Genomic DNA, 23574 nt, shown 5'->3' with positions numbered 1-23574 from the left:
CAGAGTGAGCCGTCTGTGTGTGTTTGTATGTGTGTGAAAGTAAGGATGGTGCATTGAATCACAGTGAACAGTGTGTGTGTGTGTGTGTGTGTGTGTGCACGGGTGCTAATTTAGGCTCTGCTTTGAGTCACAGTGAGCCATGTCTGTGTGTTTCTGCTGGTATAGACTGTGCACGGAGTCACATTGAGCCATGTATGTGTGCGTGTGTTTGTCTTGGTGTAGGCTGTGCATTGAGTCACAGTAGCTCTTTGTGTGTCTGTGCTGGTATAGGCTATGCATTGAGTCACAGTGAGCTGTGTGTGTTTGTGTGCGCTGGTATAGGCTGAGCATTGAGTCACAGTGAGGTGTGTGTCTGTGTATGTGTGTGTGTGTATGTGTTGTGGTATAGGCTCTGCAATGAGTCTCCATGACCTGTGAGTGTGTGTTTGAGTGTGTGTGTGTGCTGGTATAGGCTGAGCATTGAGTCACAGTGAGGCATGTCTGTGTGCTGGTATAGGCTGTGCATTGAGTTACAGATGTGTGTGTGTGTGTGTGTGTGTGTGCAGGTATTGACTGGGCATTGAGCCACAGTGAGATGTGTGCATGTGTGTGTCTGTGTGAGTGTGTGCTGGTATAGACTGTGCATTGAGTCACAGGTGTTTGTGTGTGTGTGTGTGTGCTGGAATAGACTGTTCATTGAGTCACAGTCAGTCATGTGTGTGTATGTGTGTGTGTGTGCACTGGTATAGGCTGACTTTGAGTCAGAATGAGGTGTATGTGTGTGTGCATCTGCTGGTATATGCTTTGCATTGAGTCACAATGAGCTATGGGTGTGTGTGTGTGTGTGTGTGTGTGTGTGTGCTGGTATAGATTTTACCCTGAGTCACAGGGAGCCATGTGTGTGCTGGTATAGACTGTGCATTAAGTCTCAGTGAGCTTTTCTTGAGTGTCTGTGTGTGTGTGTGTGTGTGTGTGCTGGTATAGGCTGTGCACTGACTCACAGTCACTCGTGTGTGTGTGTGTGTGTGTGCAGGAATGGAGGATGCATTGAGTCACACTCACCCGTGTGTGTGTTTGGGCACGCTGGTATAGGCTGTGCATTCGGTCACAGTTAGGAGTGTTTGTGTATGTGTGTGCTGGTATAAGCTGAGCATTGAGCCACAGTGAGGTGCGTGTGTTTATGTGTGTGTGTGCCGTTAGAATCTGTGCATTGAGTCACAGTGATTCATGTGTGTGTGTGTGCATGTGTGTGTGCTGGTATAGGCTGTGCATTGAGTCACAGTAACCCGTGTGTGTTTGTGCTGGTAAAGAATGTGCATTGAGTCACAGCCATGTGTGTGACTGTGTGTGTGCTGGTATAGACCCTGAATTGAAGCACAGTCAGATGTGTTTGTGTGTGTCTGTGTGCTGCTATAGACTGTGCATGGAGTCACAGTGTGCCGTGTGTGTGTGTGTGCATGATGGTATAGACTGTGCATTGAGTCACAGTGAGGTGTGTGTGTGTGAGTGCTGGTATAGGCTGTGGACTGAGTCACATTGACCTGTGTGTGTGTGTGTGTGTGCAGGTACGGGTGGTGCATTGAGTCACAGTCTGCGATGTGTGTGTGTGTGTGTGTGTGTGTGTGTGCTGGTGTAGACCCTGCATTGAGTCACAGTGAACCGTGTGTGTGTGTGCTGGTATATTCTGAGCATTGAGTCACAGTCAGCTGCATGTGTGTATGTGTTGCTTATAGACTGTGCATTGAGTCACAGTCAGGTGTGTTTTGTGGTTCTGTGTGCTGGTATAGACTGCATTGAATCACAGTCAGCCATGTGTGTGTGTGTACACAGGTATAGACTGTGCATGAAGTCACAGTGGGGTGTGTGTGTGTGTGTGCTTGTATAGAATGTTCATGGAGTCAGTGTTTAGCCGTGTTTGTGTGTGTGTGTCTGTTTGTGTGTCCTGGTGTAGAATCTGCATTGAATGACAGTGAGCCATGTGTGTGTGCTTGCATAGGCTGCACATTGAGTCGCAGTGAGCTGTTCTTGTGTGTGTGTGTGTGTGTGTGTGTGTGTGTGTGCTGGTATAGACTGTGCACTGAGTCACAGTCACCAGTGTGTATGTGTACAGGCTGTGCATTGAGTCACACTGAGGTGTGTGTGCGGGTGTGCTGGTATAGATAGTGCATTGAGTCACAGTGCCATGTGTGTGTGTGTATCTGCATGCTGGTATAGGCTGTGTATTGAGTCACAGTGAGGGGTGTGTGTGTCTGTGTGTGCTGCTATAGGCTGACCGTTAAGTCACAGTGATGGGGGTGTGTGTGTGTGCTGGTACAGGCTGGGCATTGAGTCACAGGTGTGTGTGTGTGTGTGCTGGTGCAGGCTGTGCATTGATGCACAGTAAGGTGTGTGTGTGTGTGTCAGTATAGACTCTTCATTGAGTCACAGTGAGCCGTGTGTGTGATGGCATAGGCTGTGCATTGAGTCACATTGAGCCGTGTGTCTGTGTGCTGGTATAGTCTGAGCATTGAGTCACACTGAGGTGTGTGTGTGTGTGTTTATGTATGTGCTGGTATGGATGGTGCATTAAGTTACTCTGAGCCGTGTGTGTGTGTGTATGTGCTGCTATAGACTGTGCATTGAATCACAGCTGTGTGTGTGTGAGTGTGTGTGTCTGTGTGCTGTTATCGGCTTTGCCCTGAATCACAGTGAGACGTCTTTGTGTGTTTTTATGTGTGTGTGTGCAGTTATGGACTGTGCATTGAGTCACAGTTTGCCGTGTGTGTGTATGTGTGTGCTGGTACAGGCTATGCATTCAGTCACACTGAGGTGTGTGTATGTGCATGTGTGCTGGTATAGATAGTGCATTGAGTCACCGTGCCGTGTGTGTGTGTGTGTCTGTAAGCTGGTATAGGCTGTGTATTGAGTCACAGTGAGGGGTGTGTGTGTGTGTGCTGGTATAGGCTGCTCATTGAGTCACAGTGAGGTGTGTGTGTGTTTGTATGTGCTGGGATGGACGGTACATTGAGTTGCACTGAGCCGTGTGTAGACTGTGTGTTGAGTCACAGTCAGGTGTGTGTGTGTGTGTGTGTGTGCTGGTATAGACTGTGCAATGAGTCACAGTTGTGTGTGTGTGAGTGTGTGTGTCTGTGTGCTGTTATAGTCTTTGCACTGAGTCACAGTGAGCCTTCTGTGTGTGTTTGTATGTGTGTGCAGATATGGATGGTTCATTGAATCACAGTGAGCAGTGTGTGTGTCTGTGTGCTGGTATAGGTGATTCCTTGTGTCACAGTGAGCCATATGTGAGTGCGTGTTTGTGTTTGTGTGTGTTCTGGTATAGGCTGTGTATCAAGTCACAGTGAGCCCTGTATCTGTGCGTGTGTGTGTGTGTGCTGGTATAGGCTGTTCATTGAGTTATATTAAGGTGTGTGTATGTGCTGGTTTAGGGTGTGCATTGAGTCACAGCTTTGTGTGTGTCGGTGTGTGTGTATGTATGTGTGTGTACTGTTACAGGCTTTGCATTGAGTCACACTGAGGTGTGTGTGCGAGTGTGCTTGTATAGATAGTGCATTGAGTCAGAGTGCCATGTGTGTGTGTCTGCACGCTGGTATAGGCTGTGCATTGAGTCACAGTGAGGGGTGTGTGTGTCTGTGTGTGCTGCTATATGCTGACCATTGAGTCACAGTGAGGTGTGTGTGCGTGTGTGCTGGTATAGGCTGCGCATTGAGTCATAGGTGTGTGTGTGTGTGTGCGGTTGCAGTCTGCACATTGAAACACAGTGAGGTGAGTGTGTGTGTTGGTATAGACTCTTCATTGAGTCACAGTGAGCCATATGTGTTAGAAGGCATAGGCTGTGCATTGAGTCACAGTGAACCGTGTGTGTGTGTGCTGGTATACTCTGAGCATTGAGTCACAGTGAGGTGTGTGTGTGTGTGTGTGTGTGTATGTACTGGTATGGATGGTGCATTGAGTTACACTGAACCGTGTGAGTGTGTATATGTGCTGTTGTAGACTGTGTATTGAGTTATAGTCTGTGTGTGTGTGCTGGTATAGACTGTGCATTGCAACACAGCTGTGTGTGTGAGTGTCTGTGTCTCTGTGCTGTTAAAGGTTTTGCCCTAAATCAGAGTGAGCCGTCTGTGTGTGTTTTTATGTGTGTGTGTGTCACGTATGGATGGTGCATTGAGTCACAGTGAGCCGTGTGTGTATATGTGTGTTCTGGTACAGGCTATGCATTGAGTCACACTGAGGTGTGTGTATGTGCATGTGTGCTGGTATAGATAGTGCATTGAGTCACCTGCCGTGTGTGTGTGTGTGTCTGTAAGCTGGTATAGGCTGTGTATTGAGTCACATTGAGGGGTGTGTGTGTCTGTGTGTGCTACTATAGGCTGACCATTGAGTCACAGGGATGTGTGTGGGTGTGTGTGCGGTATAGGCTGCTCATTGAGTCACAGTGAGGTGTGTGTGTGTTTCTATGTGCTGGGATGGACGGTACATTGAGTTGCACTGAGCCGTGTATAGACTGTGTGTTGAGTCACAGTCAGGTGTGTGTGTGTGTGTGTGCTGGTGTAGAATGTGCAATGAGTCACAGTTGTGTGTGTGTGAGTGTGTGTGTCTGTGTGCTGTTATAGGCTTTGCACTGAATCACAGTGAGCATTCTGTGTGTGTTTGTATGTGTGTGCAGATATGGATGGTTCATTGAATCACAGTGAGCAGTGTGTGTGTCTGTGTGCTGGTATAGGTGATTCATTGTGTCACAGTGAGCCATGTGTGAGTGCGTGTTTGTGTTTGTGTGTGTTCTGGTATAGGCTGTGTATCAAGTCACAGTGAGCCCTGTATCTGTGCGTGTGTGTGTGTGTGCTGGTATAGACTGTGCATTGAGTTATATTAGGGTGTGTGTATGTGCTGGTTTAGGGTGTGCATTGAGTCACAGCTTTGTGTGTGTCTGTGTGTGTGTATGTATGTGTGTGTACTGTTACAGGCTTTGCATTGAGTCACACTGAGGTGTGGGTGCGAGTGTGCTTGTATAGATAGTGCATTGAGTCAGAGTGTCATGTGTGTGTGTCTGCACGCTGGTATAGGCTGTGCATTGAGTCACAGTGAGGGGTGTGTGTGTCTGTGTGTGCTGCTATATGCTGACCATTGAGTCACAGTGAGGTGTGTGTGCGTGTGTGCTGGTATAGGCTGCGCATTGAGTCATAGGTGTGTGTGTGTGTGTGCGGTTGCAGTCTGCACAATGAAACACAGTGAGGTGAGTGTGTGTGTTGGTATAGACTCTTCATTGAGTCACAGTGAGCCATATGTGTTAGAAGGCATAGACTGTGCATTGAGTCACAGTGAGCCGTGTGTCTGTGTGCTGGTATAGTCTGAGCATTGAGTCACAGTGAGGTGTGTGTGTGTGTGTGTGTGTGTGTGTGTGTATGTACTGGTATGGATGGTGCATTGAGTTACACTGAACCGTGTGAGTGTGTATATGTGCTGTTGTAGACTGTGTATTGAGTTATAGTCTGTGTGTGTGTGCTGGTATAGACTGTGCATTGCAACACAGCTGTGTGTGTGAGTGTCTGTGTCTCTGTGCTGTTAAAGGTTTTGCCCTAAATCAGAGTGAGCCGTCTGTGTGTGTTTTTATGTGTGTGTGTGTCATGTATGGATGGTGCATTGAGTCACAGTGAGCCGTGTGTGTATATGTGTGTGCTGGTACAGGCTGTGCATTGTGTCACAGTGAGGTGTGTGTGTGTGCATGTGTGCTGGTATACATACTGCATTGAGTCACAATGCCGTGTGGGTGTGTGTGTCAGCACGCTGGTATAGGTTGTGTAATGAGTCACAGTAAGGGTTGTGTGTCTGTGTGTGCTGCTATAGGCAGACCATAGAGTCACAGTGAGGTGTGTGTGTGTGTGTGTGTGCTGGTATATGCTGCGCATTGAGTCACAGGTATGTGTGGGTGTGTGTGTGTGGTACAGGCTGCGTGTTGAGTCACAGGTGTGTGTGTGTGTGCTGGTGCAGGCTGTGCATTGAGTCACAGTGAGGTGTGTGTGTGTTTCTATGTGCCAGTAAGGACGGTGCATTGAGTTGCACTGAGCCATGTATGTGTGTATGTGTATGTGCTGGTATAGACTGTGTATTCAGTCACAGTCAGTTGTGTGTGTGTGTGTGCTGGTATAGACTGCATTGAGTCACAACCATGTGTGTGTGAGAGTGTGTGTCTGTGTGCTATTATAGGCTTTTCACTGAATCACAGTAAGCCATCTGTGTGTGTTTGTATGTGTGTTCAGTTATGGACGGTGCATTGAATCATAGTGAGCAGTGTGTATGTGTGTGTGTGTCTGTGTGTGTGTGCACGGGTGCTAATTTAGGCTGTGCCTTGAGTCACAGTGAGCCATGTGTGTGTGTGTTTGTGCTGGTATAGACTGTGCAGTGAGTCACAGTAGGTGTGTGTGTCTGTGCTCGTATACGCTGAGCATTGAGTCACAGTGACGTGTGTGTCTGCGTATTTGTGTGTGTGTATGTGTTGTGGTATAGGCTCTGCAATGAGTCACCGTGAGCTGTGAGTGTGTGTTTCTGTGTGTGTGTGTGCTGGTATAAGTTGAGCATTGAGTCACAGTGAGGCCTGTGTGTGTGCCGGTAGAGGCTATGCATTGAGTCACAGATGTGTGTATGTGTCTGTGTGTGTGTGCAGGTATTGACCGGGCATTGAGCCACAGTGAGACGTGTGCGTGTGTTTGTGTTTGTGTGTGTGTATCTGCTGGTATGGAAAGAGCATTGAATCACACTGGGCCGTGTCTGTGTGTGTGTGTGTGTGTGTGTGTGTGCTGGTATACACCCTGCATTGAGTCACAGTGAGCCGTGTGTGTGTGTGCTGCTATAGTCTGAGCATTGAGTCACAGTGAGGTGCGTGTGTGTATCTGCTGCTTATAGACTGTGCATTGAGTCACAGTCAGCTGTGTTTTGTGTTTCTGTGTGCTGGTATAGACTGCACTGAGTCACAATCAGCCGTGTGTGTGTGTGTGTGTGTGTATGCAGGTATAGACTGTGCATTGAGTCACAGTGGGGTGTGTGTGTGTGTATGCATCTGTGTGTGCTGGTAGAGACTCTGCATTGAGTCACAGTGAGCCATGTGTGTGTGCTGGCATAAGCTGCTCATTGACTCATAGTGAGCCGTTTGGGAGTGCTCAGGTATAGCCTGAGCATTGAGTCACAGTGAGTTGCATGTGTGTGTGTGTGTGTGTGCGACTTATAGACTGTGCATGGAATCACAGTCAGGTGTGTTTGTGTGCGTGTGTGCTGGTATAGGCTGTGCACTGAGTCACAGTGAGCTGTGTTTGTTTGTGTGGTCTGGTATATGCTCTGCATTGAGTCACACTGAGCCATGCATGAGTGTGTGTGTGTGTGTGTGTGTGTGTGTGTTGGTATAGGCTGAGCATTGTGTCACAGGTTTGTGTGTGTGTGTGCACATATAAACTTTGTGTTGAGCCACAATGAGCCGAGTGTGTGTATGTGTGTATGTGCTGGTATGGATAATGCATTGAGTCACACTGAGCTGGATATGTGTGTGTGTGTATGTGCTGGTATAGACTCTGCATTGTGTCAGAGTCAGGTGTGTGTGCATGCGTGTGTGTGTGTGCTGGTATAGTTTGTGCATTTATTCACAGTAACATATGCGTGCATGTGTGTGTGTGTGTGTGTGCTGGTATAGACTGAGCATTGAGTCAAAGTGAGCTATGTGTGTGTGCTGGTATAGGCAGTGTATTGAGTCACAGTGAGGTTTGTGTGTGAGTGTGTGTTCAGGTATCGGATGTGAAAAGAGTCACAGTGAGTCATGTATTTGTGTGTGTTTGTGCTGCTATTGGCTGTGCATTGAGTGATAGGGGTGTGTGTGTGTATGTGCTGGGATAGGCTGCACATTGAGTCACAGTGAGGTGTGTGTGTGTGTGAGTGTGTGCTTGTATAGAATGTTCATGGAGTCACAGTTAGCCATGTGTGTGTGTGTGTGTGTGTGTGTTTGTGTGTCCTGGTATAGAATCTGTAGTGAGTGACAGTGAGCCATGTGTGTGTGCTGGCCTAGGCTGTGCATTGAGTTGCAGTGAGCTGTTCTTGTGTGTGTGTGTGTGTGTGTGTGTGCTGGTATAAGCTCTGCACTGAGTCACAGTCACCCGTGTGTGTGTGTACATGCCATGCATTGAGTCACACTGATGTGTGGGTGTGTGCAGGTGTGCTGGTATAGATAGTGCATTGAGTCACAGTGCCGTGTGTGTGTGTATCTGCACGCTGGTATAGGGTGTGTATTGAGTCACAGTGAGGGGAGTGTGTGTGTGTGCTGGTATACGTTGTGCATTGAGTCACATGTATATGTGTGTGTGTGTGTGCTGGTGCAGGCTGTGCATTGAGTCACAGTGAGGTGTGTGTGTGTGTGTATGTGCTGGTATAGACTCTGTATTGAGTCACAGTCAGTTGTGTGTGTGTGTGTGCTGGTATAGGCTTTGCACTGAATCAGAGTGAGCCGTCTGTGTGTGTTTGTATGTGTGTGCAAGTAAGGATGGTGCATTGAATCACAGTGAACAGTGTGTGTGTGTGTGTGTGCACGGGTGCTAATTTAGGCTCTGCTTTGAGTCACAGTGAGCCATGTCTGTGTGTTTCTGCTGGTATAGACTGTGCGTGGAGTCACATTGAGCCATGTATGTGTGCGTGTGTTTGTCTTGGTGTAGGCTGTGCATTGAGTCACAGTAGCTGTTTGTGTGTCTGTGCTGGTATAGGCTATGCATTGAGTCACAGTGAGCTGTGTGTGTTTGTGTGCGCTGGTATAGGCTGAGCATTGAGTCACAGTGAGGTGTGTGTCTGTGTATGTGTGTGTGTGTATGTGTTGGGGTATAGGCTCTGCAATGAGTCTCCATGACCTGTGAGTGTGTGTTTGAGTGTGTGTGTGTGCTGGTATAGGCTGAGCATTGAGTCACAGTGAGGCATGTCTGTGTGCCGGTATAGGCTGTGCATTGAGTTACAGATGTGTGTGTGTGTGTGTGTGCAGGTATTGACTGGGCATTGAGCCACAGTGAGATGTGTGCATGTGTGTGTGTGTGTGAGTGTGTGCTGGTATAGACTGTGCATTGAGTCACAGGTGTTTGTGTGTGTGTGTGTGTGCTGGAATAGACTGTTCATTGAGTCACAGTCAGTCATGTGTGTGTATGTGTGTGTGTGTGCACTGGTATAGGCTGACTTTGAGTCAGAATGAGGTGTATGTGTGTGTGCATCTGCTGGTATATGCTTTGCATTGAGTCACAATGAGCTATGGGTGTGTGTGTGTGTGTGTGTGTGTGTGTGCTGGTATAGATTTTACCCTGAGTCACAGGGAGCCGTGTGTGTGCTGGTATAGACTGAGCATTAAGTCTCAGTGAGCTTTTCTTGAGTGTCTGTGTGTGTGTGTGTGTGTGTGTGTGTGTGCTGGTATAGGCTGTGCACTGACTCACAGTCACTCGTGTGTGTGTGTGTGTGTGCAGGTATGGAGGATGCATTGAGTCACAGTCAAACGTGTGTGTGTTTGGACACGCTGGTATAGGCTGTGCATTCGGTCACAGTTAGGAGTGTTTGTGTATGTGTGTGCTGGTATAAGCTGAGCATTGATCCACAGTGAGGTGCATGTGTTTATGTGTGTGTGTGCCGTTAGAATCTGTGCATTGAGTCACAGTGATTCATGTGTGTGTGTGTGCATGTGTGTGTGCCGGTATAGGCTGTGCATTGAGTCACAGTAACCCGTGTGTGTTTGTGCTGGTATAGACTGTGCATTGAGTCACAGCCATGTGTGTGACTGTGTGTGTGCTGGTATAGACCCTGAATTGAGGCACAGTCAGATGTGTTTGTGTGTGTCTGTGTGCTGCTATAGACTGTGCATGGAGTCACAGTGTGCCGTGTGTGTGTGTGTGCATGATGGTATAGACTGTGCATTGAGTCACAGTGAGGTGTGTGTGTGTGAGTGCTGGTATAGGCTGTGGACTGAGTCACATTGACCTGTGTGTGTGTGTGTGTGTGTGCAGGTACGGGTGGTGCATTGAGTCACAGTCAGCGATGTGTGTGTGTGTGTGTGTGTGTGCTGGTGTAGACCCTGCATTGAGTCACAGTGAACCGTGTGTGTGTGTGCTGGTATATTCTGAGCATTGAGTCACAGTCAGCTGCATGTGTGTATGTGTTGCTTATAGACTGTGCATTGAGTCACAGTCAGGTGTGTTTTGTGGTTCTGTGTGCTGGTATAGACTGCATTGAATCACAGTCAGCCATGTGTGTGTGTGTACACAGGTATAGACTGTGCATGAAGTCACAGTGGGGTGTGTGTGTGTGTGTGCTTGTAGAGAATGTTCATGGAGTCAGTGTTTAGCCGTGTTTGTGTGTGTGTGTCTGTTTGTGTGTCCTGGTGTAGAATCTGCATTGAATGACAGTGAGCCATGTGTGTGTGCTTGCATAGGCTTCACATTGAGTCGAAGTGAGCTGTTCTTGTGTGTGTGTGTGTGTGTGCTGGTATAGACTGTGCACTGAGTCACAGTCACCAGTGTGTATGTGTACAGGCTGTGCATTGAGTCACACTGAGGTGTGTGTGCGGGTGTGCTGGTATAGATAGTGCATTGAGTCACAGTGCCGTGTGTGTGTGTGTCTGCACGCTGGTATAGGCTGTGTATTGAGTCACAGTGAGGGGTGTGTGTGTCTGTGTGTGCTGCTATAGGCTGACCGTTAAGTCACAGTGATGGGTGTGTGTGTCTGCTGGTACAGGCTGGGCATTGAGTCACAGGTGTGTGTGTGTGCTGGTGCAGGCTGTGCATTGATGCACAGTAAGGTGTGTGTGTGTGTGTCAGTATAGACTCTTCATTGAGTCACAGTGAGCCGTGTGTGTGATGGCATAGGCTGTGCATTGAGTCACAGTGAGCCGTGTGTCTGTGTGCTGGTATAGTCTGAGCATTGAGTCACACTGAGGTGTGTGTGTGTGTGTGTATGTATGTGCTGGTATGGATGGTGCATTAAGTTACTCTGAGCCGTGTGTGTGTGTGTATGTGCTGCTATAGACTGTGCATTGAGTCACAGCTGTGTGTGTGTGAGTGTGTGTGTCTGTGTGCTGTTATAGGCTTTGCCCTGAATCACAGTGAGACGTCTTTGTGTGTTTTTATGTGTGTGTGTGCAGTTATGGACTGTGCATTGAGTCACAGTTTGCCGTGTGTGTGTATGTGTGTGCTGGTACAGGCTATGCATTGAGTCACACTGAGGTGTGTGTATGTGCATGTGTGCTGGTATAGATAGTGCATTGAGTCACCGTGTCGTGTGTGTGTGTGTGTCTGTAAGCTGGTATAGGCTGTGTATTGAGTCACAGTGAGGGGTGTGTGTGTGTGTGCTGGTATAGGCTGCTCATTGAGTCACAGTGAGGTGTGTGTGTGTTTGTATGTGCTGGGATGGACGGTACATTGAGTTGCACTGAGCCGTGTGTAGACTGTGTGTTGAGTCACAGTCAGGTGTGTGTGTGTGTGTGTGTGTGCTGGTATAGACTGTGCAATGAGTCACAGTTGTGTGTGTGTGAGTGTGTGTGTCTCTGTGCTGTTATAGTCTTTGCACTGAGTCACAGTGAGCCTTCTGTGTGTGTTTGTATGTGTGTGCAGATATGGATGGTTCATTGAATCACAGTGAGCAGTGTGTGTGTCTGTGTGCTGGTATAGGTGATTCCTTGTGTCACAGTGAGCCATGTGTGAGTGCGTGTTTGTGTTTGTGTGTGTTCTGGTATAGGCTGTGTATCAAGTCACAGTGAGCCCTGTATCTGTGCGTGTGTGTGTGTGTGCTGGTATAGGCTGTGCATTGAGTTATATTAGGGTGTGTGTATGTGCTGGTTTAGGTTGTGCATTGTGTCACAGCTTTCTGTGTGTCTCTGTGTGTGTATGTATGTGTGTGTACTGTTACAGGCTTTGCATTGAGTCACACTGAGGTGTGTGTGCGAGTGTGCTTGTATAGATAGTGCATTGAGTCAGAGTGCCATGTGTGTGTGTCTGCACGCTGTTATAGGCTGTGCATTGAGTCACAGTGAGGGGTGTGTGTGTCTGTGTGTGCTGCTATATGCTGACCATTGAGTCACAGTGAGGTGTGTGTGCGTGTGTGCTGGTATAGGCTGCGCATTGAGTCATAGGTGTGTGTGTGTGTGTGCGGTTGCAGTCTGCACATTGAAACACAGTGAGGTGAGTGTGTGTGTTGGTATAGACTCTTCATTGAGTCACAGTGAGCCATATGTGTTAGAAGGCATAGGCTGTGCATTGAGTCACAGTGAGCCGTGTGTCTGTGTGCTGGTATAGTCTGAGCATTGAGTCACAGTGAGGTGTGTGTGTGTGTGTGTGTGTATGTACTAGTATGGATGGTGCATTGAGTTACACTGAACCGTGTGAGTGTGTATATGTGCTGTTGTAGACTGTGTATTGAGTTATAGTCTGTGTGTGTGTGCTGGTATAGACTGTGCATTGCAACACAGCTGTGTGTGTGAGTGTCTGTGTCTCTGTGCTGTTAAAGGTTTTGCCCTAAATCACAGTGAGCCGTCTGTGTGTGTTTTTATGTGTGTGTGTGTCATGTATGGATGGTGCATTGAGTCACAGTGAGCCGTGTGTGTATATGTGTGTGCTGGTACAGGCTGTGCATTGTGTCACAGTGAGGTGTGTGTGTGTGCATGTGTGCTGGTATACATAGTGCATTGAGTCACAATGCCGTGTGGGTGTGTGTGTCAGCACGCTGGTATAGGTTGTGTAATGAGTCACAGTGAGGGTTGTGTGTCTGTGTGTGCTGCTATAGGCAGACCATAGAATCACAGTGAGGTGTGTGTGTGTGTGTGTGTGCTGATATATGCTGCGCATTGAGTCACAGGTATGTGTGGGTGTGTGTGTGTGGTACAGGCTGCGTGTTGAGTCACAGGTGTGTGTGTGTGTGCTGGTGCAGGCTGTGCATTGAGTCACAGTGAGGTGTGTGTGTGTTTCTATGTGCCAGTAAGAACGGTGCATTGAGTTGCACTGAGCCATGTATGTGTGTCTGTGTATGTGCTGGTATAGACTGTGTATTCAGTCACAGTCAGTTGTGTGTGTGTGTGTGCTGGTATAGACTGCATTGAGTCACAACCATGTGTGTGTGAGTGTGTGTGTCTGTGTGCTGTTATAGGCTTTGCACTGAATCACAGTAAGCCGTCTGTGTGTGTTTGTATGTGTGTGCAGGTATGGACGGTGCATTGAATCACAGTGAGCAGTGTGTGTGTGTGTGTGTGTGTGAACGGGTGTTAATTTAGGCTGTGCCTTGAGTCACAGTGAGCCATGTGTGTGTGTCTTTGTGCTGGTATAGACTGTGCAGTGAGTCACAGTAGGTATGTGTGTCTGTGCTCGTATAGGCGGAGCATTGAGTCACAGTGAGGTGTGTGTCTGCGTATTTGTGTGTGTGTATGTGTTGTGGTATAGGCTCTGCAATGAGTCACCGTGAGCTGTGAGTGTGTGTTTCTGTGTGTGTGTGTGCTGGTATAGGCTGAACATTGAGTCACAGTGAGGCCTGTGTGTGTGCCGGTATAGGCTATGCATTGAGTCACAGAGGTGTGAATGTGTTTCTGTGTGTTTGCAGGTATTGACCGGGCATTGAGCCACAGTGAGATGTGTGCGTGTGTTTGTGTTTGTGTGTGTGTATCTGCTGGTATGGAAAGAGCATTGAATCACACTGAGCCGTGTCTGTGTGTGTGTGTGTGTGTGTGCTGGTATAGACCCTGCATTGAGTCACAGTGAGCCGTGTGTGTGTGTGCTGGTATAGTCTGAGCATTGAGTCACAGTGAGGTGCGTGTGTGTATGTGCTGCTTATAGACTGTGCATTGAGTCACAGTCAGCTGTGTTTTGTGTTTCTCCGTGCTGGTATAGACTGCATTGAGTCACAATCAGCCGTGTGTGTGTGTGTGTGTGCATGCAGGTATAGACTGTGCATTGAGTCACAGTGGCGTGTGTGTGTGTGTGCATGTGTGTGTGCTGGTAGAGACTCTGCATTGAGTCACAGTGAGCCATGTGTGTGTGCTGGCATAAGCTGCTCATTGACTCATAGTGAGCCGTTTGGGAGTGCTCAGGTATAGCCTGAGCATTGAGTCACAGTGAGTTGCATGTGTGTGTGTGTGTGTGTGTGTGCGACTTATAGACTGTGCATGGAATCACAGTCAGGTGTGTTTGTGTGCGTGTGTGCTGGTATAGGCTGTGCACTGAGTCACAGTGAGCTGTGTTTGTTTGTGTGGGCTGGTATATGCTGTGCATTTTGTCACACTGAGCCATGCATGTGTGTGTGTGTGTGTGTGTGTGTGTTGGTATAGGCTGAGCATTGAGTCACAGGTTTGTGTGTGTGTGTGCACATATAAACTTTGTGTTGAGCCACAATGAGCCGAGTGTGTGTATGTGTGTATGTGCTGGTATGGATAATGCATTGAGTCACACTGAGCTGGACCTGTGTGTGTGTGTATGTGCTGGTATAGACTCTGCATTGTGTCAGAGTCAGGTGTGTGTGCATGTGTGTGTGTGTGTGCTGGTATAGTTTGTGCATTTATTCACAGTAACATAAGCGTGCATGTGTGTGTGTGTGTGTGTGTGCTGGTATAGACTGAGCATTGAGTCAAAGTGAGCTATGTGTGTGTGCTGGTATAGGCAGTGCATTGAGTCACAGTGAGGTTTGTGTGTGAGTGTGTGTTCAGGTATCGGATGTGAAAAGAGTCACAGTGAGTCATGTATTTGTGTGTGTTTGTGCTGCTATTAGCTGTGCATTGAGTGATAGGGGTGTGTGTGTGTATGTGCTGGGATAGGCTGCACATTGAGTCACAGTGAGGTGTGTGTGTGTGTGAGTGTGTGCTTGTATAGAATGTTCATGGAGTCACAGTTAGCCGTGTGTGTGTGTGTGTGTGTGTGTGTTTGTGTGTCCTGTTATAGAATCTGTAGTGAGTGACAGTGAGCCATGTGTGTGTGCTGGCATAGGCTGTGCATTGAGTTGCAGTGAGCTGTTCTTGTGTGTGTGTGTGTGTGTGTGTGTGTGTGTGTGCTGGTATAAGCTCGGCACTGAGTCACAGTCACCCGTGTGTGTGTGTACATGCCATGCATTGAGTCACACTGATGTGTGGGTGTGTGCAGGTGTGCTGGTATAGATAGTGCATTGAGTCACAGTGCCGTCTGTGTGTGTATCTGCACGATGGTATAGGGTGTGTATTGAGTCACAGTGAGGGGAGTGTGTGTGTGTGCTGGTATACGTTGTGCATTGAGTCACAGGTATATGTGTGTGTGTGTTGTGCTGGTGCAGGCTGTGCATTGAGTCACAGTGAGGTGTGTGTGTGTGTGTGTGTATGTGCTGGTATAGACTCTGTATTGAGTCACAGTCAGTTGTGTGTGTGTGTGTGCTGGTATAGGCTTTGCACTGAATCAGAGTGAGCCGTCTGTGTGTGTTTGTATGTGTGTGCAAGTAAGGATGGTGCATTGAATCACAGTGAACAGTGTGTGTGTGTGTGTGTGTGTGTGTGTGCACGGGTGCTAATTTAGGCTCTGCTTTGAGTCACAGTGAGCCATGTCTGTGTGTTTCTGCTGGTATAGACTGTGCGTGGAGTCACATTGAGCCATGTATGTGTGCGTGTGTTTGTCTTGGTGTAGGCTGTGCATTGAGTCACAGTAGCTGTTTGTGTGTCTGTGCTGGTATAGGCTATGCATTGAGTCACAGTGAGCTGTGTGTGTTTGTGTGCGCTGGTATAGGCTGAGCATTGAGTCACAGTGAGGTGTGTGTCTGTGTATGTGTGTGTGTGTATGTGTTGTGGTATAGGCTCTGCAATGAGTCTCCATGACCTGTGAGTGTGTGTTTGAGTGTGTGTGTGTGCTGGTATAGGCTGAGCATTGAGTCACAGTGAGGCATGTCTGTGTGCCGGTATAGGCTGTGCATTGAGTTACAGATGTGTGTGTGTGTGTGTGTGTGTGTGCAGGTATTGACTGGGCATTGAGCCACAGTGAGATGTGTGCATGTGTGTGTCTGTGTGAGTGTGTGCTGGTATAGTCTGTGCATTGAGTCACAGGTGTTTGTGTGTGTGTGTGTGTGCTGGAATAGACTGTTCATTGAGTCACAGTCAGTCATGTGTGTGTATGTGTGTGTGTGTGCACTGGTATAGGCTGACTTTGAGTCAGAATGAGGTGTATGTGTGTGTGCATCTGCTGGTATATGCTTTGCATTGAGTCACAATGAGCTATGGGTGTGTGTGTGTGTGTGTGTGTGTGTGTGCTGGTATAGATTTTACCCTGAGTCACAGGGAGCCGTGTGTGTGCTGGTATAGACTGTGCATTAAGTCTCAGTGAGCTTTTCTTGAGTGTCTGTGTGTGTGTGTGTGTGTGTGCTGGTATAGGCTGTGCACTGACTCACAGTCACTCGTGTGTGTGTGTGTGTGTGTGCAGGAATGGAGGATGCATTGAGTCACACTCACCCGTGTGTGTGTTTGGGCACGCTGGTATAGGCTGTGCATTCGGTCACAGTTAGGAGTGTTTGTGTATGTGTGTGCTGGTATAAGCTGAGCATTGAGCCACAGTGAGGTGCGTGTGTTTATGTGTGTGTGTGCCGTTAGAATCTGTGCATTGAGTCACAGTGATTCATGTGTGTGTGTGTGCATGTGTGTGTGCTGGTATAGGCTGTGCATTGAGTCACAGTAACCCGTGTGTGTTTGTGCTGGTAAAGACTGTGCATTGAGTCACAGCCATGTGTGTGACTGTGTGTGTTCTGGTATAGACCCTGAATTGAGGCACAGTCAGATGTGTTTGTGTGTGTCTGTGTGCTGCTATAGACTGTGCATGGAGTCACAGTGTGCCGTGTGTGTGTGTGTGCATGATGGTATAGACTGTGCATTGAGTCACAGTGAGGTGTGTGTGTGTGAGTGCTGGTATAGGCTGTGGACTGAGTCACATTGACCTGTGTGTGTGTGTGTGTGTGTGCAGGTACGGGTGGTGCATTGAGTCACAGTCTGCGATGTGTGTGTGTGTGTGTGTGTGTGTGTGTGCTGGTGTAGACCCTGCATTGAGTCACAGTGAACCGTGTGTGTGTGTGCTGGTATATTCTGAGCATTGAGTCACAGTCAGCTGCATGTGTGTATGTGTTGCTTATAGACTGTGCATTGAGTCACAGTCAGGTGTGTTTTGTGGTTCTGTGTGCTGGTATAGACTGCATTGAATCACAGTCAGCCATGTGTGTGTGTGTACACAGGTATAGACTGTGCATGAAGTCACAGTGGGGGGTGTGTGTGTGTGTGCTTGTATAGAATGTTCATGGAGTCAGTGTTTAGCCGTGTTTGTGTGTGTGTGTCTGTTTGTGTGTCCTGGTGTAGAATCTGCATTGAATGACAGTGAGCCATGTGTGTGTGCTTGCATAGGCTGCACATTGAGTCGCAGTGAGCTGTTCTTGTGTGTGTGTGTGTGTGTGTGTGTGTGTGTGTGCTGGTATAGACTGTGCACTGAGTCACAGTCACCAGTGTGTATGTGTACAGGCTGTGCATTGAGTCACACTGAGGTGTGTGTGCGGGTGTGCTGGTATAGATAGTGCATTGAGTCACAGTGCCATGTGTGTGTGTGTGTCTGCATGCTGGTATAGGCTGTGTATTGAGTCACAGTGAGGGGTGTGTGTGTCTGTGTGTGCTGCTATAGGCTGACCGTTAAGTCACAGTGATGGGGGTGTGTGTGTGTGCTGGTACAGGCTGGGCATTGAGTCACAGGTGTGTGTGTGTGTGTGCTGGTGCAGGCTGTGCATTGATGCACAGTAAGGTGTGTGTGTGTGTGTCAGTATAGACTCTTCATTGAGTCACAGTGAGCCGTGTGTGTGATGGCATAGGCTGTGCATTGAGTCACAGTGAGCCGTGTGTCTGTGTGCTGGTATAGTCTGAGCATTGAGTCACACTGAGGTGTGTGTGTGTGTGTTTATGTATGTGCTGGTATGGATGGTGCATTAAGTTACTCTGAGCCGTGTGTGTGTGTGTATGTGCTGCTATAGACTGTGCATTGAGTCACAGCTGTGTGTGTGTGAGTGTGTGTGTCTGTGTGCTGTTATCGGCTTTGCCCTGAATCACAGTGAGACGTCTTTGTGTGTTTTTATGTGTGTGTGTGCAGTTATGGACTGTGCATTGAGTCACAGTTTGCCGTGTGTGTGTATGTGTGTGCTGGTACAGGCTATGCATTCAGTCACACTGAGGTGTGTGTATGTGCATGTGTGCTGGTATAGATAGTGCATTGAGTCACCGTGCCGTGTGTGTGTGTGTGTCTGTAAGCTGGTATAGGCTGTGTATTGAGTCACAATGAGGGGTGTGTGTGTGTGTGCTGGTATAGGCTGCTCATTGAGTCACAGTGAGGTGTGTGTGTGTTTGTATGTGCTGGGATGGACGGTACATTGAGTTGCACTGAGCCGTGTGTAGACTGTGTGTTGAGTCACAGTCAGGTGTGTGTGTGTGTGTGTGTGTGCTGGTATAGACTGTGTAATGAGTCACAGTTGTGTGTGTGTGAGTGTGTGTGTCTGTGTGCTGTTATAGTCTTTGCACTGAGTCACAGTGAGCCTTCTGTGTGTGTTTGTATGTGTGTGCAGATATGGATGGTTCATTGAATCACAGTGAGCAGTGTGTGTGTCTGTGTGCTGGTATAGGTGATTCCTTGTGTCACAGTGAGCCATATGTGAGTGCGTGTTTGTGTTTGTGTGTGTTCTGGTATAGGCTGTGTATCAAGTCACAGTGAGCCCTGTATCTGTGCGTGTGTGTGTGTGTGCTGGTATAGGCTGTTCATTGAGTTATATTAAGGTGTGTGTATGTGCTGGTTTAGGGTGTGCATTGAGTCACAGCTTTGTGTGTGTCGGTGTGTGTGTATGTATGTGTGTGTACTGTTACAGGCTTTGCATTGAGTCACACTGAGGTGTGTGTGCGAGTGTGCTTGTATAGATAGTGCATTGAGTCAGAGTGCCATGTGTGTGTGTCTGCACGCTGGTATAGGCTGTGCATTGAGTCACAGTGAGGGGTGTGTGTGTCTGTGTGTGCTGCTATATGCTGACCATTGAGTCACAGTGAGGTGTGTGTGCGTGTGTGCTGGTATAGGCTGCGCATTGAGTCATAGGTGTGTGTGTGTGTGTGCGGTTGCAGTCTGCACATTGAAACACAGTGAGGTGAGTGTGTGTGTTGGTATAGACTCTTCATTGAGTCACAGTGAGCCATATGTGTTAGAAGGCATAGGCTGTGCATTGAGTCACAGTGAACCGTGTGTGTGTGTGCTGGTATACTCTGAGCATTGAGTCACAGTGAGGTGTGTGTGTGTGTGTGTGTGTGTGTATGTACTGGTATGGATGGTGCATTGAGTTACACTGAACCGTGTGAGTGTGTATATGTGCTGTTGTAGACTGTGTATTGAGTTATAGTCTGTGTGTGTGTGCTGGTATAGACTGTGCATTGCAACACAGCTGTGTGTGTGAGTGTCTGTGTCTCTGTGCTGTTAAAGGTTTTGCCCTAAATCACAGTGAGCCGTCTGTGTGTGTTTTTATGTGTGTGTGTGTCACGTATGGATGGTGCATTGAGTCACAGTGAGCCGTGTGTGTATATGTGTGTTCTGGTACAGGCTATGCATTGAGTCACACTGAGGTGTGTGTATGTGCATGTGTGCTGGTATAGATAGTGCATTGAGTCACCTGCCGTGTGTGTGTGTGTGTCTGTAAGCTGGTATAGGCTGTGTATTGAGTCACATTGAGGGGTGTGTGTGTCTGTGTGTGCTACTATAGGCTGACCATTGAGTCACAGGGATGTGTGTGGGTGTGTGTGCGGTATAGGCTGCTCATTGAGTCACAGTGAGGTGTGTGTGTGTTTCTATGTGCTGGGATGGACGGTACATTGAGTTGCACTGAGCCGTGTATAGACTGTGTGTTGAGTCACAGTCAGGTGTGTGTGTGTGTGTGTGCTGGTGTAGAATGTGCAATGAGTCACAGTTGTGTGTGTGTGAGTGTGTGTGTCTGTGTGCTGTTATAGGCTTTGCACTGAATCACAGTGAGCATTCTGTGTGTGTTTGTATGTGTGTGCAGATATGGATGGTTCATTGAATCACAGTGAGCAGTGTGTGTGTCTGTGTGCTGGTATAGGTGATTCATTGTGTCACAGTGAGCCATGTGTGAGTGCTTGTTTGTGTTTGTGTGTGTTCTGGTATAGGCTGTGTATCAAGTCACAGTGAGCCCTGTATCTGTGCGTGTGTGTGTGTGTGCTGGTATAGGCTGTGCATTGAGTTATATTAGGGTGTGTGTATGTGCTGGTTTAGGGTGTGCATTGAGTCACAGATTTGTGTGTGTCTGTGTGTGTGTATGTATGTGTGTGTACTGTTACAGGCTTTGCATTGAGTCACACTGAGGTGTGGGTGCGAGTGTGCTTGTATAGATAGTGCATTGAGTCAGAGTGTCATGTGTGTGTGTCTGCACGCTGGTATAGGCTGTGCATTGAGTCACAGTGAGGGGTGTGTGTGTCTGTGTGTGCTGCTATATGCTGACCATTGAGTCACAGTGAGGTGTGTGTGCGTGTGTGCTGGTATAGGCTGCGCATTGAGTCATAGGTGTGTGTGTGTGTGTGCGGTTGCAGTCTGCACAATGAAACACAGTGAGGTGAGTGTGTGTGTTGGTATAGACTCTTCATTGAGTCACAGTGAGCCATATGTGTTAGAAGGCATAGGCTGTGCATTGAGTCACAGTGAGCCGTGTGTCTGTGTGCTGGTATAGTCTGAGCATTGAGTCACAGTGAGGTGTGTGTGTGTGTGTGTGTGTGTGTGTGTGTATGTACTGGTATGGATGGTGCATTGAGTTACACTGAACCGTGTGAGTGTGTATATGTGCTGTTGTAGACTGTGTATTGAGTTATAGTCTGTGTGTGTGTGCTGGTATAGACTGTGCATTGCAACACAGCTGTGTGTGTGAGTGTCTGTGTCTCTGTGCTGTTAAAGGTTTTGCCCTAAATCAGAGTGAGCCGTCTGTGTGTGTTTTTATGTGTGTGTGTGTCATGTATGGATGGTGCATTGAGTCACAGTGAGCCGTGTGTGTATATGTGTGTGCTGGTACAGGCTGTGCATTGTGTCACAGTGAGGTGTGTGTGTGTGCATGTGTGCTGGTATACATACTGCATTGAGTCACAATGCCGTGTGGGTGTGTGTGTCAACACGCTGGTATAGGTTGTGTAATGAGTCACAGTAAGGGTTGTGTGTCTGTGTGTGCTGCTATAGGCAGACCATAGAGTCACAGTGAGGTGTGTGTGTGTGTGTGTGTGCTGGTATATGCTGCGCATTGAGTCACAGGTATGTGTGGGTGTGTGTGTGTGGTACAGGCTGCGTGTTGAGTCACAGGTGTGTGTGTGTGTGCTGCTGCAGGCTGTGCATTGAGTCACAGTGAGGTGTGTGTGTGTTTCTATGTGCCAGTAAGGACGGTGCATTGAGTTGCACTGAGCCATGTATGTGTGTATGTGTATGTGCTGGTATAGACTGTGTATTCAGTCACAGTCAGTTGTGTGTGTGTGTGTGCTGGTATAGACTGCATTGAGTCACAACCATGTGTGTGTGAGAGTGTGTGTCTGTGTGCTGTTATAGGCTTTGCACTGAATCACAGTAAGCCGTCTGTGTGTGTTTGTATGTGTGTTCAGTTATGGACGATGCATTGAATCATAGTGAGCAGTGTGTATGTGTGTGTGTGTCTGTGTGTGTGTGCACGGGTGCTAATTTAGGCTGTGCCTTGAGTCACAGTGAGCCATGTGTGTGTGTGTTTGTGCTGGTATAGACTGTGCAGTGAGTCACAGTAGGTGTGTGTGTCTGTGCTCGTATAGGCTGAGCATTGAGTCACAGTGAGGTGTGTGTCTGCGTATTTGTGTGTGTGTATGTGTTGTGGTATAGGCTCTGCAATGAGTCACCGTGAGCTGTGAGTGTGTGTTTCTGTGTGTGTGTGTGCTGGTATAAGTTGAGCATTGAGTCACAGTGAGGCCTGTGTGTGTGCCGGTAGAGGCTATGCATTGAGTCACAGATGTGTGTATGTGTCTGTGTGTGTGTGCAGGTATTGACCGGGCATTGAGCCACAGTGAGACGTGTGCGTGTGTTTGTGTTTGTGTGTGTGTATCTGCTGGTATGGAAAGAGCATTGAATCACACTGGGCCGTGTCTCTGTGTGTGTGTGTGTGTGTGCTGGTATACACCCTGCATTGAGTCACAGTGAGCCGTGTGTGTGTGTGCTGCTATAGTCTGAGCATTGAGTCACAGTGAGGTGCGTGTGTGTATGTGCTGCTTATAGACTGTGCATTGAGTCACAGTCAGCTGTGTTTTGTGTTTCTGTGTGCTGGTATAGACTGCACTGAGTCACAATCAGCCGTGTGTGTGTGTGTGTGTGTATGCAGGTATAGACTGTGCATTGAGTCACAGTGGGGTGTGTGTGTGTGTGTGCATGTGTGTGTGCTGGTAGAGACTCTGCATTGAGTCACAGTGAGCCATGTGTGTGTGCTGGCATAAGCTGCTCATTGACTCATAGTGAGCCGTTTGGGAGTGCTCAGGTATAGCCTGAGCATTGAGTCACAGTGAGTTGCATGTGTGTGTGTGTGTGTGTGCGACTTATAGACTGTGCATGGAATCACAGTCAGGTGTGTTTGTGTGCGTGTGTGCTGGTATAGGCTGTGCACTGAGTCACAGTGAGCTGTGTTTGTTTGTGTGGTCTGGTATATGCTGTGCATTGAGTCACACTGAGCCATGCATGAGTGTGTGTGTGTGTGTGTGTGTGTGTGTGTGTTGGTATAGGCTGAGCATTGTGTCACAGGTTTGTGTGTGTGTGTGCACATATAAACTTTGTGTTGAGCCACAATGAGCCGAGTGTGTGTATGTGTGTATGTGCTGGTATGGATAATGCATTGAGTCACACTGAGCTGGACATGTGTGTGTGTGTATGTGCTGGTATAGACTCTGCATTGTGTCAGAGTCAGGTGTGTGTGCATGCGTGTGTGTGTGTGCTGGTATAGTTTGTGCATTTATTCTCAGTAACATATGCGTGCATGTGTGTGTGTGTGTGTGTGTGCTGGTATAGATTGAACATTGAGTCAAAGTGAGCTATGTGTGTGTGCTGGTATAGGCAGTGTATTGAGTCACAGTGAGGTTTGTGTGTGAGTGTGTGTTCAGGTATCGGATGTGAAAAGAGTCACAGTGAGTCATGTATTTGTGTGTGTTTGTGCTGCTATTGGCTGTGCATTGAGTGATAGGGGTGTGTGTGTGTATGTGCTGGGATAGGCTGCACATTGAGTCACAGTGAGGTGTGTGTGTGTGTGAGTGTGTGCTTGTATAGAATGTTCATGGAGTCACAGTTAGCCATGTGTGTGTGTGTGTGTGTGTGTGTGTTTGTGTGTCCTGGTATAGAATCTGTAGTGAGTGACAGTGAGCCATGTGTGTGTGCTGGCATAGGCTGTGCATTGAGTTGCAGTGAGCTGTTCTTGTGTGTGTGTGTGTGTGTGTGTGTGTGCTGGTATAAGCTCTGCACTGAGTCACAGTCACCCGTGTGTGTGTGTACATGCCATGCATTGAGTCACACTGATGTCTGGGTGTGTGCAGGTGTGCTGGTATAGATAGTGCATTGAGTC

The sequence above is a fragment of the Balaenoptera physalus genome (genome assembly GCF_965194825.1).
Source record: "Balaenoptera physalus genome assembly, chromosome: Y".
Taxonomy (NCBI): domain Eukaryota; kingdom Metazoa; phylum Chordata; class Mammalia; order Artiodactyla; family Balaenopteridae; genus Balaenoptera; species Balaenoptera physalus.
The sequence above is the reverse complement of the archived record's forward strand: the minus strand, read 5'-3'. Positions refer to the sequence as shown.